The sequence below is a fragment of the Lasioglossum baleicum genome, chromosome 10 (genome assembly GCF_051020765.1).
Source record: "Lasioglossum baleicum chromosome 10, iyLasBale1, whole genome shotgun sequence".
NCBI classification, from domain to species: Eukaryota; Metazoa; Arthropoda; class Insecta; order Hymenoptera; family Halictidae; genus Lasioglossum; species Lasioglossum baleicum.
The window spans coordinates 13,867,258-13,886,006 of NC_134938.1; the positions used below are offsets into that span (position 1 = coordinate 13,867,258).

Sequence of the window (18,749 nt, forward strand, 5' to 3'; positions counted from 1 at the left end):
GTGCCCCACGGTAACATGTTTCTCGACTTTACTCTAAACATGTCTAAAATCGACCGAAACATTTCGTAAGTACCGCGGCGTATTAGTTATGCGACTTTCTTGACGACTTCTTCTTGCTCCTCGGTTTTCCTCCATAAAACGGTGCAAAAAAATCGTACATGAATTTTTGAGAACTCGTTCGAAAGAGGAGGCTTCAAGCTTCAAATTTGTGAAGGATTCATTTTCGAAAAAAAATGTTTAATATTTTCACAGAGGTTTGGATATTGTAGCATTTTGGAGCAGAAATGGGTCATCAGTTTCCCACCTGCTACATCGTGTAACTGAACAATCCTGTGCGCAAGTAGAATGTTTAAGCTTCAAGATGAGTCCAGTTTTATTGCTGTATTATATATTTTTTAACAAAATTATCACAATATATATACAGGGTGTCCCACATCACACTTTTCACGATTTTTCAAGTACTTGCGATCAACTGAAAAAAAAATATCATATTTCAACAAAAGTTGATCAGTTTTCGATTGGCTATACATTGCAACAACAAAAAAGTTCGAAATTTTCTTTTATTATTGTCAAGACCAGCTTCATTTTTTAAAAATGGCATTTCAAGGTCATCCGGAGGTCGTGCTATACTAGTATACTATCGCATTACGAAACTAGAAGCTTCCAGCTTTAAAATGAGTCGAAATGATTTATGAATGAAATTTTTTAAAAATAGCAACAGGTGACAAATTACCATCAGAAAAGGTGAAGAAAGGTGTGGGAAGCTGTGCAAGACAGGTCTCGAAGAAAAGGTGGCTAACGTTTCTCCATAATAACTTCCTGAAGATTGCCAAAGATCTTGAAGATCCCCTAAATCCTGGGTCCCGGGACAGGTCGCGGCTATCAGGGCCCCCAGGTACAAAAAGTATTGAAGGTCCCCCCGAGCACAAAGGTGAATCAAAACTGTTCAAAGGAAAATGTTTCTGCGGTAGGCCCGAGGAATTTGGTCGGACAGGTGCGCCCCTTGTGTAAAAACATCGAGTAGAACGGTGCAGAATAGAACGTCGGGGTGCCAGGTGTTTCGGAGAGTTATTTTCGATTGCAGTTTCGGTGAGAGTGGCATGGAGGAGAGGGTAAGGGCCGAGTAGTATATTTTTAGTCGGTGCACGGCATGCGGCACACCACCGCAACGTTTCGACACGACCCGAAATAAAGTGTTTATCGAACGATATAGTATGGTAAGCGGGCGGTTTCTGTGTGCGAGCAGAGCAGCGTCAGTACAGAGCCGAGCAGCGAAGTAACTTTCGTCTTTCCATGTCAGCGAAAGTAGATCGGTTTACAGGACGGACAAGACAATGTGTAATTAATAGCCCGTGGTTCCTTCCGGCGAGCGCGATGCTAATGACAGATCACTGGACACCAACGCTTCTAATTCTCAGCTATAACTGTACTGGGGAACCACCGAACCGTGATTATTCATGATACCTGAATGGATAATTGAATGGGGACTGGCCGTGGTGGAAAGGCGACGCCATTTTGAAATTGGGCGGTCAGGAAATTGGGAACGTTTTCTGAAAAATTGTACTTGGCGAGGTATAGGATAGTATGCAGTGCAGTAAGGTATGATATAGTAAAGTATAGCATAGTAAGGTATAGTACAGTAAGGTACAGCATAGTAAGGTACAGTACAGTAACGTACTAGTATAGTAAGTAGTATAGTATACTATACTAGGTATAGTAAGATGTAACATAATAAGGTGTAGCATAATAAGGTATAGCATATTAAGGTATGGTGTAGTAAGATATAGTATAGTAAGGTATAGTATAATATACAGGGTGTCCCACCCGATTTCGACATCTTGATTTTCTCGCTATTGTTACTCGTAGCAAAAAATGTTTCAGCAGAGACTTGAATGGTATCGAGTGGAGCATGTTTTGATGTTATTAGTTTTTTCGTGAGTGGACGCGTAAAGGTCATATAAAGGTCAACTTTGTTTTTTCAAATGGAATGAGGTATTTTTTTAATACATCAATCGATGCAGCTGGACATTCGTTATAAAAAAGTACTAACCTATGTATGTCGAAAAGTTAATAGTTCAGGAGATATTTCAATTTAAATAACTCTCAAATACCATTACTGTCGTACTAAGACGTTACACTAGCAAGTAAACGTAGTTTAGGTATAGTGTAGTAAGGTGTAGCATAATAAGGTATAGTATAGTAAGGTATAGCATATTAAGGTATGGTATAGTAAGATATAGTATAGTAAGGTATAGTATAATATGTATAATATAGTAAAGTGTAGCATAATAAGGTATAGTATAGTAAGGTGTAGCATAATAAGGTATAGTATAGTAAGGTATACCATCATAAGGCATAGTACAGTATAGCGCGTGCCCAATTTTTTCCAAACTAAAATTGCCAGAGTCATTGACACATTCCCCGATTATACATATTGACGGATCTCTGTAGATAGCATGATTATACACGGTCCGCACTAGGGACATCTTACAATCTAACTGGTAAACAATGCTCGCGATAACGTGCTGTTCCTAGCGCGGATAATTAAGTGCCGATTGCAAAAGCGTAAACCGGCGAACTAACAATAAGATTAACTTTATCGTCGATGTGATTAGATAGTTTTATAAATAAGTCTCGGGAGGGAAGTCATGTGCATGTGCGAGATTCAACCATGTGTGAAAAAGAATAGGTTGCTACAACAGTGGCACAGTGAATATTATTATCATTTCAATGTGCTTTCGATGTGCAAAATTGTACAAGCATACATTCGAGGAAAACATAAACAATCCCCTAGCATCGAACAAATTTGGATAATTTTCTCAAAAATAATTTATTCGTTTTGATTGACCATTTTCCATTATTATTGTTTTAACATTTTTCCACTGTTTCATATGTCTCTCTCTCTCTCTCTCTCTCTGTTCAAATGTGCAAAATTGTATAAGCATACTACATACTGAGAAAAGCATAAACAATTTCCTAGCATTGAATAAATTTGAATAATTTTCTCGACAATAATTGATCTGTTTTGATCGAATACTTTTTCCATTAATTATTGATACAGGCGCTCTCTCACGTAACGGAAGTGACGCATACGATTACGATCGACGAAAACATCGTCGGCGTGTTGCTTCGCCACGATCAGGCGTATTGCTTCGGCAGAATTTGGCGGGAACCTAAGTTCGCGGGAGAGCGCGTGACACGTCGTAGATACTACACCGTGGCGCGGTACTATAGCACGGGACCGCCACGTGATAATGCGTGTCGAGAGCCCGAAGAATATCGCACGTGCGGCACGAAGACACGAGCCGTGAAAACGTGGCTCCTTCTGCGGCAGCGAAAACAACCACCTACCACGCAAAAACATGCTCTAAACGTATCCGGGTGCAGCTATTTTGCGACTGGCCTAATTCCATCGCCACCGAACGAGCCGGTCCCCGGCTGATTCGGGAGTGATCGCCGTATCGATGGAAAACAACAGAAGTATCAGCAAATCGCGAAATCCGCAGACAATTCGAGAGGTCCTCGATCTAATTTCGATCTAGACGATAGATTAATCCCAGACCAACACGAATTACTCCGTCACCATGGATTAGCGTCTTTGTTGACGAGAAAAATTATCGCGAGTCTCTGCTAATGAGTCATTAATTATTCTGATAAACTTACGAACATGTTATAAAATTTTTTTGTTTTAGTTTTCACTTTTATTTGATAGTCTTGCAGAGCATGAAAAGACGAATCGAACGAGTACCATGAACGCATCACTGCAATCATTCGATCTCGAGATATTTGCGTACAAAATTTTTATAAAATTTAATATAAAATTTTTATATCTGGACACCGAATGATCGTAATGGTATGATTATTAATATTATTATACACGTTGGATTCATCTCTCCATGCTCTGTAATAATATCGACCAAAAAATGTTTATTACACATTTTAAAAAATCTAGCTGAACAATTTGGAGCTGATTTTCTCGAAAACGAAGAGTCGTGGAGAACAATTGTATCTTCTTTTTCGACTTAGTTTTCCTCGTAGAATAACCTAACATCGAATTCTGTTATCCTGTATAATCGGATCATGATTGAACAATTTATTTGACCATTTTTCACACCGAAAATCATTTTGAATGAAAGTATGTCCACGTGTGACTAAACAAAGAATTTCAGGTGGCGTCCATATATTTCCGCGACACGTTTACGAGCCTGTTTTCCGGTTGGCTTGCGTAGGTGTGACGTAATTTGATCGTGAACGACTATTTATCCACGGATTTTGGAATATCCGAGTGGATTGAAACCAATGACCTCGCACGGGTTTTAATCCGGACGTCGATCCTGAAACGTTTCTATATATTTTTATAGCTTTACGAGTGTTTGGCTTTACGGAAAATCGCCTGACCGTCGAGGGACGTTTTGCAACAAAGTGCGTTGTAAAATGTAGCAACATTTGAATCGCCGAGACAGAACGGCCTCGGGGAATAACACGTTCCCGAACTGTTCACGTGATAGCACACTTCGAGTCGATGATTTTTACCACTGGCCTACATTCGTCAAGGTTTGTTTATCCGTGGCTCTTGAAAATTGTTACATCAACCAACAAATTTAGCAATTTCTCTTTCAGACCCATTCTTGCGCTCCACGCTAAATGCATTTACTGCGTACAATGAAAACGTGGCGCTCGGATCATGATAAACTGGCACAGGTGGACTATACTCCGCAGTAAACTATATAGTTTACGTAAACTGTGTAAAACTTCTGACATTTTCTTTGAGCTGCACTCATGCCAATTGAATTGGTATTAATGGACGGGTTCCAATTCAGTCTTGGACCACTCTAAACGATAATCGTCTTATAAATGATTATTAATACTTATTAAATTTCACACGTAAATTTATTGATTTTGATTCGATATTCTTGTAGAGCATGAAAAGACGAATCCAACGAGTACCATGAACACACCATTACGACCATTCGATCTCGGGATATTCGTGTCCAAAAAGGCATTGGGTTTGGTTAGTTTATTTCTAATCGGATGTCTCGAGATCGAATGATCGTCATGGTATGGTGATGGTACTCGTTGGATCCGCCTTTTCATGCTCCACAATAATGTCCAATCGAAAACATACGGTTACACGAGAAAGATATAGGTAAAATTTTGGGAAACAATATATTCTTCGTTTTCGACGCATTTTTCCTCGTGGAATCGTGTAGTATTTTTCTGGATAATCTGTGAATGTTAAGAATGAATACTAGCGACAAGAAAACGAAGTGTAACGGGAGAGTTTCGACCGGATCGTTTCCGATTTAACTGAAACACAGTCTGGACAACAAGCAGACACCTCCCGCGTTTATTTAGCGCTCGGTGTATGTTTGTTACATTATACAATGCAGCCACGCGGCGCATAACAAGCATCTCCGTTCGTAGGACGATAGGCATTCATTATCCCACTGCTGTCTGTGAAATTCGTGCGGCTGAAATATTGCACGGCATCAGTCCAAAACAGCGACGTTCGAAAAACACCGCGTCACAGTCGACAACACACACGCGTGTAATAATAGATCGGGAAGATTGATTAGTTCCTCGACAGGTTTTTGAGAACATGCTCGGTATCATCGTCGTCGGACTGAATTATAGCTGCCGCGACACGGCCGCCGGTGCTAAACATGACAATCTAGAGACGAACATTGTTGCAAACACCCGTGGGTATTACGGGTGAAGACGATGCAATTAGTCACGACGAACCCGTATGAATCATAGTCGGCCTGTATCGTTATTTTACGGTCCCCTAATCGCGGTTATAAAACCGGAGCCCGTGTCGAGTCAGGTGAATCACACAGAGAAGGAAAATCGTGCACTGAACACAAAAATCATTGTGTAATATTAATGCGATCATACCGGGGGTATAATAGTGGGCGTTAGGTGATTCTACGAGGCAAACTGAGTCGGGAAAGAAGAATAAAATTTTTTCATAGGACGCTCCGTTTTCGAGAAAATTGGTTCCAAAATTTTGGAACGTTCTAGCCAAATTTTGATAAATGCAACCATATACTTTTTGATCGATATCCAACGAGTATAATAATCGTATCATTACAGATCACTCTATCTCCAGACATTTCTATGTGAAGAAACATACTTAACTCAAAATCTTATATTTTGGACTCGAATATCTCGACATCGAATGATCGTAATGGTACGATCATGGTACTCGTTGGACTCGTCTTTTCATGCTCTGTAAGAATATCCAATCGAAATCGTAAGCTTCCTTTCGAAAAATTGAATTAAAACGCTCTATACATACATTACGCTAGGTGTATCTTTGGAATTGATTTTCTCGAAAACGAAGCGTCCAATGAAAAAATGTTATTCTTCTTCTCCGACTTAAGTTTTCTCGTAGGATCATCTAACATCGAATTCTACCACTCTGTATAACCAGATTGTTGATAAACAGTAATTTATAATTTACTATACTACAGTGGCCGGAATTTCTATAAAGTCACTGTGTTTTGTGCTCGTGCGAAATCAATACGGGCCGGTTTATGTACTTCTTTAAAGCCTGGTTTACGTTGTATTTCTGTCCAGAAGAATTTAAAAGTTGTTGCACACGTCTTGTTGTTACTGGGAGCTCCAATTCAGCTCGAAATTGTGCTGCATTTTTCCTTTCCTTAGCTGCAGACCTCATTAATATTGAATGTTGTCTCTTTGACTGTTTTTTATTACTACCTTTGAGATGATTTTTTCCGTAATTTTCACGTAAATTGATATAATTATTAATCACAGTATATGACCGATTAGTTTTCTTAGCAATTGCGCGATTAGAGCAGCCCATATCTTTTATAAGCATCGATTGATGCTTCTTCTTCACTTGTTAGTACTTTTCCTCTCGGCATTCTCATACACGCGAATCAAATTATAACAAACAGGATTTCTGTCAGTTCTAAAACTAATACTTTTAGAATATTCGCAGTTTTCCGTAGTTCTCTGCTCAGAATACAGAGAAATACTAAGTGACTTTATAGAAACTTCGCACTTGTGTTCTGCACCACACAGAAAAAAAAATCAAAACAAACGTAAATAATAAACATAGCGGTCTATAGAGTACGCAGTCCCTCTATCCGAGTGTCTACAAGGCACAAGACCAGATACGATAAATCAACAAAAATGGTGATATTTTAAAAATATCTATGAAAAAATTTGCCACCGAACAAACAGACAAACAAACACACAAACAAGAAAGCGAGCTAATAAAAACGTGGTAAAATGAAGATGATTTTATAGAAATTTCGGCCACTGTATTTGCGTGACTCACTGTTCTAGCTCTCTTCTTCGAATTGAATTATTCTCCTTTACCGTAATAATACCAGTGAAAGTGCGCTACTACCACGAGACCAGCGAATCCGATGCGTATCGTTGCAATTGTTAATTATCCAACTAGAGAACCATTGCAACTTGTTCTTCTCGAAGCCGAAGTAGTGGTTGTCTCGACACAGTGAACACCAGCATCCAAGATAAAGAAATTGAACGCGATTTCACGGATGATCGAACCAATGCTAGAAATCCGGTCGTTAACTAACAAAGACGGAAGATGGCAAGCCGAGCGATTAGGGTTCCACGAGCCGAGGCAACAATAATGACAGCTGATCGGTCGTGACTGCAAAACTTCACCTTAACCGTTCTTCCTGCGAATTAGTTGCACGCGAAACTTCGGAAAAGGGGATCGTTAACTTGCCACATTGTAGCCTTTGCTCGACTTTTGCTCCTTTTTTCCCGAGGCTCGTAGCTCCACTGATCGGTGATCAATGGGAACAGGTAGGAAACAGGTCTTTTTGCTCTTGATGAGTTTTAAATTGAGGTTTGCTCACGGAACTCCACCATTTTTTTACTTTTATCGGACATGTAGTGGTGCATCGAGGTGTAGGGTACGGTAGAAAGTTGTCTGAGAAGCGGTTTCGTTGTTTTAGTGGGCTTTCTAGATAAGAATGGCTCGCAATGTTGCTGTACCAATACGCTGCACTCTTGGCCAAGTAATAGAGTCTTTAATTTTTTAATAACAATTTTGTGTCTAAGAAATTCTATGAAAAAATTGTTATACCAATAGGTCGCGCTCTTGGCCAAGTATATGCTGTCTTTAATTTGTTAATAACAATTTTAACCCGTTAGAAATTTTATGGTAAAATTGCTGAACCAATACGTCGCACTCTTAGCCCAGTATATGCTGTCATTAATTTTTTTAATAACAATTTTAACCCGTAAGAAATTCTATGGTAAAATTGCTGAACCAATTCGAGTAATAAATTAGTAAAATGACCGTACCAAAGCACATTACAGTCGAACCTCGATTATCCGTGCTAATTAGTAGAACACATGATTGTTCGGATAATACAACAATTACAAAGTTTCAGTGTTGAACTTAAACCTTATTGAAGTGTGCAGTACATACATAAATAGTGTAGCGCAGCGTTCGGATTTACTTAGGGTACGTTCCGTTTCACGCATTAAGCGCATGAATCGCATTCAATGTGATGCGCGCATTGATATCGTTCCGTTTCGTTAAACGCTATCTGCATTAACGTTATTTTTGTTAAACAAAAACATTGAAAAAGAAGAATTGAACAATTGTAGTGATTTGAGTGATACTACCGATATCAGTGACAGCAAAGACGAATTGGAAGATATTTTTGTAAATTTTGATTTGGAATTAATTCATTTATAATTACATGTTATGTAAAAAATATATTGATTGTATATATTTTATACCTTAAGTAGCCCTCACAGCACTTTCCTTGTCAAGCAACAAGGTCAATACTTCGTTGCTTCCTTCACAAATTGTGCTTTGTTTCACAATGTGCTTTACTTGCATCTACTTTTTTCAAATGTACCGCTAATACATCGACTACGCATCAAACGCTTCACTTCCGAGCTGTGGTATTTTTTACCAGTTCTTTGATTTTGAATCGAGTCTGGTCCAAATTTTCCACTGTGCGCCGACGCACAGTGCGGACAAATGGCCTAATATTCGGCACTTTTTTCTCTAAATTTGGTTATTAATGTATATATAGGTAATTTTTTTACAGAAAATGATATTTACCAATATAATTAATAAATTTATTAAGAAATTAACAATTTTTATTCAGACAAAAATATATTTTTAAAAACTAACAAATTTAAAACGAAATTAATAATAAATGAACCATATTTAATATTAATAATAATAAACTTGGACAAATTATAATAGTATAAACAAAATGAACAAACTTAACAAAACGCTATTCGCTATCCGAGTCATCCTCGGTACTTTGAATGTGATCCAAAACGAATCATTCAATCCCGTGATCTTGCACATTTCTGATTAAATATTGATCAATTTCAGTAAAATCGCAAGATTTGCTTTGTGTTGTCGTTTCTCGAGATATTTCAATCTCTTCAGATAAATCGTCCACCCTGTATAATTATTGCAAAATTGTATTATGCATAAAAATGATTATTATATGATTGTTAATAACAATTTCCATCCTAATACGCATGTTTTGCAAAAGAAATGTATTTCATATCGTGATATACACGGATATTGAATTTTTCTGTGGCGGACAAATGGCAAAATTTTGTACAAAAATCCAAATTTGTTTACGAATGTATATGAATTGGTAATTACTCGCAGAAAATGAAATTTAACGATATAACTAATAAATTTAAAAAGAAATTAACGAATTTTCCACAATACAACATAAAGGCAAGGTACGGGCACTTATTAAAAAGTTTATAAAATTAAGAGTAGCAGTTAGTTGCAGGCCAAACTATGAAATTCTTAAACTACAACAAGTAATATATCCGAATATGTCAAAATCTCAGGATATTTTTTGCCTTTGTCGAGATATGTTAATTTGAAGTTTTATATGCAAGTAATAAATAAAACCACCGTTGAAAATTTATACAAAAAATAAATCTACTTTATTAAATGTAAAAAGAATCCATATACCTTGGTGAGCATTTTCCATTATACAGAATTATTATTGCAACACTGATTTACAATTAAAGTAATATTATTTGATTTTTGGGACTCTAGAGAGTGCGACATTTGGTAAAATTTTGTATAAAAATCTAAATTTGGTTACTAATGTAAATGCAATAGTAATTATTCACCAAAAAAAAATGAAACAATAAAATTAATAAATTAAGAAAAAAATTAACAATATTTATGCATAAAAATTCTTGTTATATGATTAATAATATCAATTACCACCTAATAAAACGTTTTGCCAAAGGAATTTATCGTACATCGTGATATACACGTGTAGTGAGATATGCCACGTTTGTCCGCAATGTGCGGTGTAGCGTATGGGTTGGTTTAACGCAAACGAAGTCTCTGTGGAAGGTATTTAGACGACAAAGAATTCGAACATCAGAGGCCCGGATAATCGAGGTTCTACTGTACTTGCCACCTATGGAAATGATTAAGAAATGAATTTTTATCCTCTCTGGCAATCTTATGACTCTTTCCCGTTCCGCGTAATTGTAACAATAGGTGGTTTTGATAATTTCCGGCCATCGTGCCACGCGGAATTCTCCAAACACGATTTTATCGTCACGACAATCGGTCATTTTTCGGTCTCGACGATTAATGCGTAACCAGCGGAGAGAGAATTGCACGCGATTTGTATCCCTTTAACGACGAAACTCGCGCATTTGTCGGACGTCATCGACATCAGATTAAAGGGACCGATAGCGTGCTCGTGACGCATAAATGATGTGTCAGTTTAAAGCGGATCGATACAATGAAGAATTGTTCGCTTTATATAGTTGGCGGATTAAAAACGCAAATTAAAAACGCCGAGCCTCGTCACTCGAGTCTCACAGTTTCCCATTGTTTTTTTTTTATTTTCGAATTACGTGACATGGACAGGAAACTTAAGTGATTCATGGGACGGCGATAAAACGTGTGAAAAGTTCACCTTGTAATTTATTGACACCCTCTATTGGCAGCTTGTAGAGACGATCACGTTGAATTTTCCATTGGAAGAATAAATTGTTTCTATGTGACTTATCTTGTTCAATATTTGTGAATTGTTCGAAACTATTCTTATATACTTATAAAATTACATGAAATTATAGCAGAAATCTACAATGTGAATATTATCATTATTGTGAAGTAAGAATTACAAGTTTATTTGACTCCTCTGTCTTATAATTTTTATATTGTTTAAACATCTTCAATCTAGTAATTTGTATTTTTTGATACGTCAACCATGTTGAACTGAAATTGTTTCCATGTGACTTGTCTTATTCAGTTTTTATGAATTGTTCGAAACAATTCCGATATTCATAAAATTACATACAATTATAGCAGAAATGTGAAGATTATAATAATTCAAGTGAGAATTGCAATTTTAATTGGCTCCACCTTTTTACAATTTTTATAGTGTTCAAACAGCCTCAATCTAGTGGCTAATGAAAATAATAAATTAACAATAATCCACGACTGGGCTGTGGATTTTTACACAAAATAAGAATTGTTTGTATTAATTAAAAACTCTCCTAATGCTTTCGCTGTTGCAGCCTCCACCCGCCCATTTTCGAAACTGCATAAAATCAGCTAATTACGAAAAATCCTCGGTTTTATCGTCGAAGGTTGATGACAGAAAGATATTTGCTCTGCTACTTAGTAACAAAATGTTCAAACACGATTCCCGTTTGCCTTGTAGAAAAGTTTGCACAGTCTACGGTTCGTTGGTGAACATTGTACGCAAGCAGAATGCGTTGCACACGAGATAACTATACCGTGAAAACGTTGGTATACCTGCACGATATACAGGTAGAAGTTTACGCGAGGGTCGAGAATAGAGTGCACGGATATAGCTTATCGCGAGAATTTACTGTTAGACCGGGCCCCGAAAGAGTTGGAGGGTTTCCAATAAACAACCGTGAGCCGAATGGCTTTTGTTTGGCCATATATCGCTCGTTAGGATGCAAAAAGTTTATGGTGAATCCCCGATGGAAGTAGACGCTACACTCTGGTCGGCTCCCCGTGCGAGCGGCCGTTCCGAAAATAATCATGGTTGATTATTAGGACCGCGCGCGATGGATGGCAAAACGAGAAGGTTCTATCTTTACCTTTACGTATGAGCTAACACCGAGCGCTATCTTTGGCTTGTTTATGCTCGGCTTGCGAAACAATTTTCGGAATGATTAGACCAACGCGACGACGAGATCGGATCTTCGAGACCTTGGCGCGGGAACGGGTTCATTTTGAAATTGTAGGAAATTCTAGACGAGCCTAAATGTTGCCCGCAATTTCATCTCTCTTTAATAGAACCGGTTCCTGACATCATTTCGAGCGACATTTTCCTTTGCAGAAATGTTCGCCTCCGCCTCGTTACGGAGTTATTCGCGAAAAACACCGACCAATCAGAGCGCGTCAGGTTCCACTGAACGTAGCGTTGGGGCCGAGCCGTGGTGGAGCAGCGAACAAGAAGAGCGGAAACTGATTTAATTAGAACTCACTTATTCAGTCGTAAATGTTCAATTTTTAAAACTCTGGAAAGTTAGGGGCTCAAGATCTAACCTTTGGAAGACCAGCTAAGACGTTCTCGATGGTGCCTGAAGGGCTAAATTAGCTCTCTGAGAAGACACTTGATGGAGACTTTTTCTGAGGTTTTTAGACACGAAGGCCTGACCGCATCATTTTGGCGTACCCCTATTTAGATAATGACTAGATTGAGGATCACATGCAATTATAGCTGTCAGAAACGTAGCATCGGAAAACAAATGGCTTGACTGTGTTGCTAGCGTGATAATTGTCTGCTGAATTTTGTGGGAGAGCTACAATCTAATTAAACTTTCATATATTTATTTTTCATTTTACTTTATTCCGAGATTAAAGGAGTCCTTAGGGAAAGGTAGCAATTTTTCTTTGGCTCTAGACTTCTCTAAATAGTATAGGGTAAAGAGCCCAAATATGGTATAGTCCCCTATTATGGCACTACCTTATATCTTGCGAAGGAGAAGTCGCAGTCTAGTGAGAATATCCTCAATTAGTTTACCATGTTTACTCAACAGTGTGCAGTGCATTCGCGCCATTCTATAGATTTTAGTATCGATCTTCCGCCAGAGTCTCCACGTATTGAATATTTTTGTGGTTAAATTTTCGATTGTATCTTTTTCGAGGAAGCTAAGTGATTTTGACATGTTTGAACATATCTGTAGTTTCAGTTTATTTATGTTAATGTTTGCAAACTGTTAGTTTTGGCTGAAATTCATTTTCTCTTCGTCAGTAGCTAGTATTATCAGTCCACGTGGAGTTCTCAATATGGCACTACCAAGAGGTCCCTAATATGGGTATAGCTATTGAAATTCTTGATGTGGGTGCCGAATATGGCACTAGGTGTCATATTAGGGACTCAAGGTGAAAAAAAAATATCTTTCCCAAGCTGTATTAATTTTTGGACAGACTTGACCCCAGAATCTTATAGGGAGGAAATGCATCTACAACTGGTAATTTTTTGGTCGAAAAAGAGCATTCTAAAATAATCAAAAAATGACCAACAAAAAGTGGTTCATATTTGGGCACTTTACCTAATAATATAGAAAATACTACAACAAATAGCACAGTAAATAATATAATAAATATAAAATATAGTACTTCTAGAAAAATTCGTAAACCAGTCCAGAGTCTCGAGATCCGATTTTTTATTGTTCATTTTTGTTAACAATAAATACGAATGCTTGCAGATTAGATAGCGTTCTCGTTCCGTGCAACTTCCGTGCATAAATATCCCGCGTATGGTACACTAGATAGCCATGTGTATGTATATCGTTCGAAGCAGTAAATTATTATTAAATATTTTTCAGGCGAACCACGATGTGGAGAAATTCAGCGTAACTAAACATTTCCGCAGATTTCGGTCGTATATCGTGATAGATATTTTCAAAACTGCATTACCGTTTATTATGCAATTTCTTTTGTACATTGTAAATTACTATTCGCATGTCTACTATAGAGCACACGGTGCATGACTTTCACTTTCTACGGCTGTATGTATAAATCAGTCATCAAGCGGAAGTGGAAAAACCATCCACCTGATCGAATTCCAGCATTTATTTAAATAATGCCTGGTGTGCCTAATCAACATGTACTTGCATATACAATTTACTATAGCAGGTCTTGTTGTTCGTTCAATTTTGTTTGGTCATGATATTCGAAAGTTCGTAGAGTTTTCAAATGAAGAAACGAAGCTAAAATTAAGGTATTTATTCATATTTATGACACGAGAAGTAACCTCGAAAATGGCAAAAAATTATAGAACAGAATGGCAAATATGTTATTGAATATATCTATGAATGAATTGAATAAATAATGAATAAATAAAGTGTCTAGGAGAATTAAATAATTTTTAATAAAATTATCTAATAAAATTGTTTTCCATAGATATTCTCGTAGAGCAAAAAGGGCGACTTCAACGAGTACAATAACCATACTGCCGCGATCAATAAATCTTGAAATATTCATATCTGAAAGTTAAGATAAGGTTAGGATAAAGATCAAGTACTTTACCTTTCAAACGCGAATATCTCGAGATTGAATGATCGTAATGATACGTTCATGGTACTCGTTGGACTCGTCTTTTCACGCTCCACAAGAATATCGAACAAAAAACATTCAAAAACTAAACCAAAAAATTCATAATTTCAACATATACAAAACCTGTCGTTTGACTAACCGCGCTAACTTTACTATTAAATAATACTATCAGTACACCAAGGCCAGCCAATATACGAACACTATCATCAAAGGCTCCGCCGGAAGGTACGCCTCGGTAAAATTGTTTTATGCTCGCGTGATGGTAGCGTCAACATGAAAACGCGGGAAGAGATAATCGTGTATGGGAAAGAGATTTTCGACATTCGTTTGGTGTCATTAAGGGGACACTACACTTTTCTGGGACTGATAAGGTAATGAAAATATATTTTTTGAGTCCGTAATTGTTTTGACATATATCTTGTCTTCAAAAATACAAAAAAATATTTTTATATAATTTTGTAAATGATTTTTTATAGGGGTTTCTTTGCAGCCTCATGGAAGTCGCGTTAAAAATTTTGATCTGCTGGTTTGAAAGTATGACTATGGCCCCAGTATGGACTACGATTGTATTGTTTGAGCAAAAATTCACAAAATGGTGGACCTCAAAAGGTGGTGGTCTCAAAAATAGAATTTTCTTCGTTAAAAAAAAAACGTTAAAAATTGAGGAAAAAATTAACCATCCTTATTTATTCTAGTCTATACTGGGGCTATAATAGTCATACTTTTTCTTCTTTTTAAAATTTTTAAAATACTTCCATGAGAAAAATTATATAAAAATTTTTTCTTGTATTCGAAGACTTGAAAATATATGTCAGAAAGATTGCGAACTCAGAAAATGTTTTTGCATTACATACCCACAGGAATTATTAAAATTTTCGACCGAGAAAGTGTGATGTCCCCTTAATCGGGGCTGTGGGTGCGGCGTTTGTGTGTTCCCCGCGCGGTAAATGTGTACAATCTACAAATATGTACAAGGCGTGTGCGTCCCGTGAAACTTCGGGACCGATAGAAGCTAGCCTACTCGATCGAGAACACGACCGGCGATATTATTACATAAAAGATAACGGGACGGGCAACCCACTTTACTCGTCAGATTATCTTTTTACGTAACGGCCGGGAGACGAGGTTATTTAAAGCACTTTGTACTATTACCACTGCTACCGTTGATTTTTAATGGCTAACGCTTTTCCCCCGAAACTCCCCGGGAGGGACAGAGTTCAACAAACACCGGGCTTTTCACGTTCGATTTTCCGCAGCCCAACAGAGCCGTCTCTGGCCCCATCAATCAGACACCGTGAAAACAAGTTCAGGACAGATAATGGAGACAAACGTGTGATTTATTCGACCCGGACGCGATAAGCCCGTCGGTAAATACGCGCGAATCTGAAAACAACAGGGATGTCTCGATACACGTGACAGAAACGTTCAATTTTTTTCACGGACACTCGATCATTTCTTTATAAAACTATTACTATCACGTTCGTGACGTTTTCCTGATTAAAAAGAGCCCAAACACGACGCAATTTGGACAAATATTCGCCTTTGTTCGGATAGTAGAGGTTCCATTAAATCGTGGATTAAACGAGTAATCGAGAGCCGAATCCAATCGTGCTTGGGCTCGTTTTAATCAGAAAAATCTGACGAACACGCTGGTAAAACCTGCGCGGAAAAATGTTTAGAACCAAAAGAGTTATGGCAGTTTGAATATTCGTTATTTTCAAGAAACGGAATATTCCCGGCAAGTATGTATTACGACAACAGTTAACTTTTTATGGCCGCTAAAGACGCTCATTTGCAACCACAGTTATTTATGATCACTTCCTGCTTAGATGGTAATATTTTGTTGCATCACACATTGAATTTATGAAAATCTCGACTGTTTTTTTTTGCCGGTAGCTAGAACACGTCTAGAATAGGAGGTTCTCATATTCATGCGAGTTCCACGCGATTATCTTCGCGTCGAACGATTACAATTCGTTCGCGTTCCCGATGAAAATACTGAATATTCACGGAGGCTTAACAATGAACAATATTCGACGTTTCTAGGTAGCCATAACATTTATAAAGTTTGAAGTCGCGCGAAAACAAGGAAAAACGTTTTCACTTTCGGAGCGAAACGTATTAATTAACTAACCGGCTGGCATCCGGCTTGCATAACAACCACATAAAACAGATTAGGCCAATTACTTCTAGTTGCAATGTTGCAACTTGTGTGTCGCGGTGCAAGTTCGCTTAGGATACTAGTCTCGTTGCAGCAGAAACAGAAACGAGCGTGCACGGCGTTTTACATTGTTCAACGACGCGAGATGATTCATTTAGACTGTGAAGTTCGTCTTCTTAGCAATTGGACAATTTGCAAGCGGTTCTACTTATTATTCCATTGCATTATCCTGTAATGAGAGAACCTCCAAGTAGAACGTGATGGTAGAGCGTTGTAGCACAAAATACAACTATGTCTACCAGATCCGATTAGGTCTGATAACACTCTATTTTCGTTGGTTATCTCTCCAGTATAGTAGAAGTGTAGACACGATGCTCTGTACTGAACGATTATTAGACCAGTCAAAATGATCTGTTTCTGATTTTTATAATATGTCACTTAATAACGATTTTTTAAACCACTTTAAGGTGAGCTATACATTTTTATACGATACCCTGTATATTTTATTGAATATTCTCGTGGAGCATGAAAATACGAATCCAACGAGTACCATGATCATACCATTGCGATCATTCAATCCCAAGATATTTGTGTCTGGGAACTGGGAACTTCAGGACTTCAGACGTCATCGGTTCTATTAAATCGTGGATTAATCTGGCAAATGTGTCCCGAATTGTATCGTGTTTGCACTCTTTTTAATCGGAAAAATGTCACGAATCTCTCGGCGACGGAATCGAGAAGGTAGAGCCGAGAATGTACGGGTTAGAAGGAGTAAACAATATGTTGAAAACAATGTGCTCTCGAAAACGCTGTTTTCGAGAGATGCAGCTGTCTCGATCGTCGATTGCCAGTTCGAATGGCAGGACTCGAGCGGCAGTTTCTTTCATGGAAACACGCCCACGCGCTCTCTCGCGAATCTGCGCATCCATCTTCATTGTTTACCGTTTCGCGAAGGACTCGTACGAGCGGCGCTTGGTTTATCACCCCAGCGGCACGCGTGCTCACTGAATTACAGAGTTTTATGGTGGTCGGATGAATTTCATAGCAGGCCTTGGCAGAGCGTTCACTGTTTTCCGTCGGAGAGGCGCGTCGCGAAGATGATGTCACGTATCAAAAGTACGCACACGTTTGTGTCCGCCGGGTACACGTGCAAACTAACGATCATGCTTATCGTTCGCATGCTAAACACGCGTAGGAAATGCACACGCGTAGACCCCAAGGAGACGAGAGACCGCGAATCAGTTTTATTAAGATATCACTATGAAAATCATTAAAAATTATAATTGATTCTTAATAAAGTTGAACATTAGTAGTTTAGGAACACGTTCGTCGCATTTTCCTGATTAAAACGAGCCCAAGCGCGACATAATTTGGAGCTAGACAAACAATCATGTTCCACAGATCAGTTCGGACAACAGAGGTTCCATTTTTTCGTGGATTAAACGAGCAAATGAGATCCAAATTGTGTCGTGTTTGGTATGTTTTTAATCGGAAAAATGTTACTACTGTGCCAATAAAAGTCTGACACAGGAAATTGTTAACTGTTAACCAATATTTGTTGTTAAATGTGAAAATGCATCAGTAAAATTGCAGAATGTAGACGGAGCTCTGATTCAGAGACTATATCCGAAGGATTACGTGTTTACGTAAACATTTCGTTGCTCCAGTAATACTTTCGACAAATTGAGCTTGTATAATTGATCGCAGTTTGTTTACGAATGGCCTGACATCGATATCATGATGGATCGAGCGTGCCAGGAGGTCTGCGAGAAAACCCTTCAGGCGTCTGTATGCAACGATTGCAAAATAATATAGCGAGCTATAAAAGAACATCGCGTGGAAACTTAATTTTATTCCAACTCGCATGCTTGTTCTCTCTCTCTTGTCTATTTTACTTGCATTACATCGTCTCTCAGATATAATTTATCCAATGAGTTTGTACCCTATTTTATCAAACCGTTATTAAAATATTCATGACGTTTTTCTGATTAAAAAGAGTCCAAACACGATACAATT

At 38.0% G+C, this 18,749-nt stretch overlaps 1 protein-coding gene and 1 long non-coding RNA gene across 6 annotated transcripts in view; one reads left to right on the forward strand and one right to left on the reverse strand.

Annotated features, from left to right (window-relative positions):
* Sesn (Sestrin) overlaps positions 1-18,749 on the reverse strand; it is a 214,447-nt gene that overhangs the window by 102,852 nt on the left and 92,846 nt on the right. The gene's annotated exons all lie outside the window — the stretch shown is intronic.
* The window catches only part of LOC143213117 (uncharacterized), a 38,629-nt gene continuing 20,527 nt past the window's right edge, over positions 648-18,749 (forward strand). The window contains exon 1 of the long non-coding RNA XR_013009870.1: positions 648-1,572. This is a non-coding gene — a long non-coding RNA (uncharacterized LOC143213117). The remainder of the gene's footprint in view (positions 1,573-18,749) is intronic.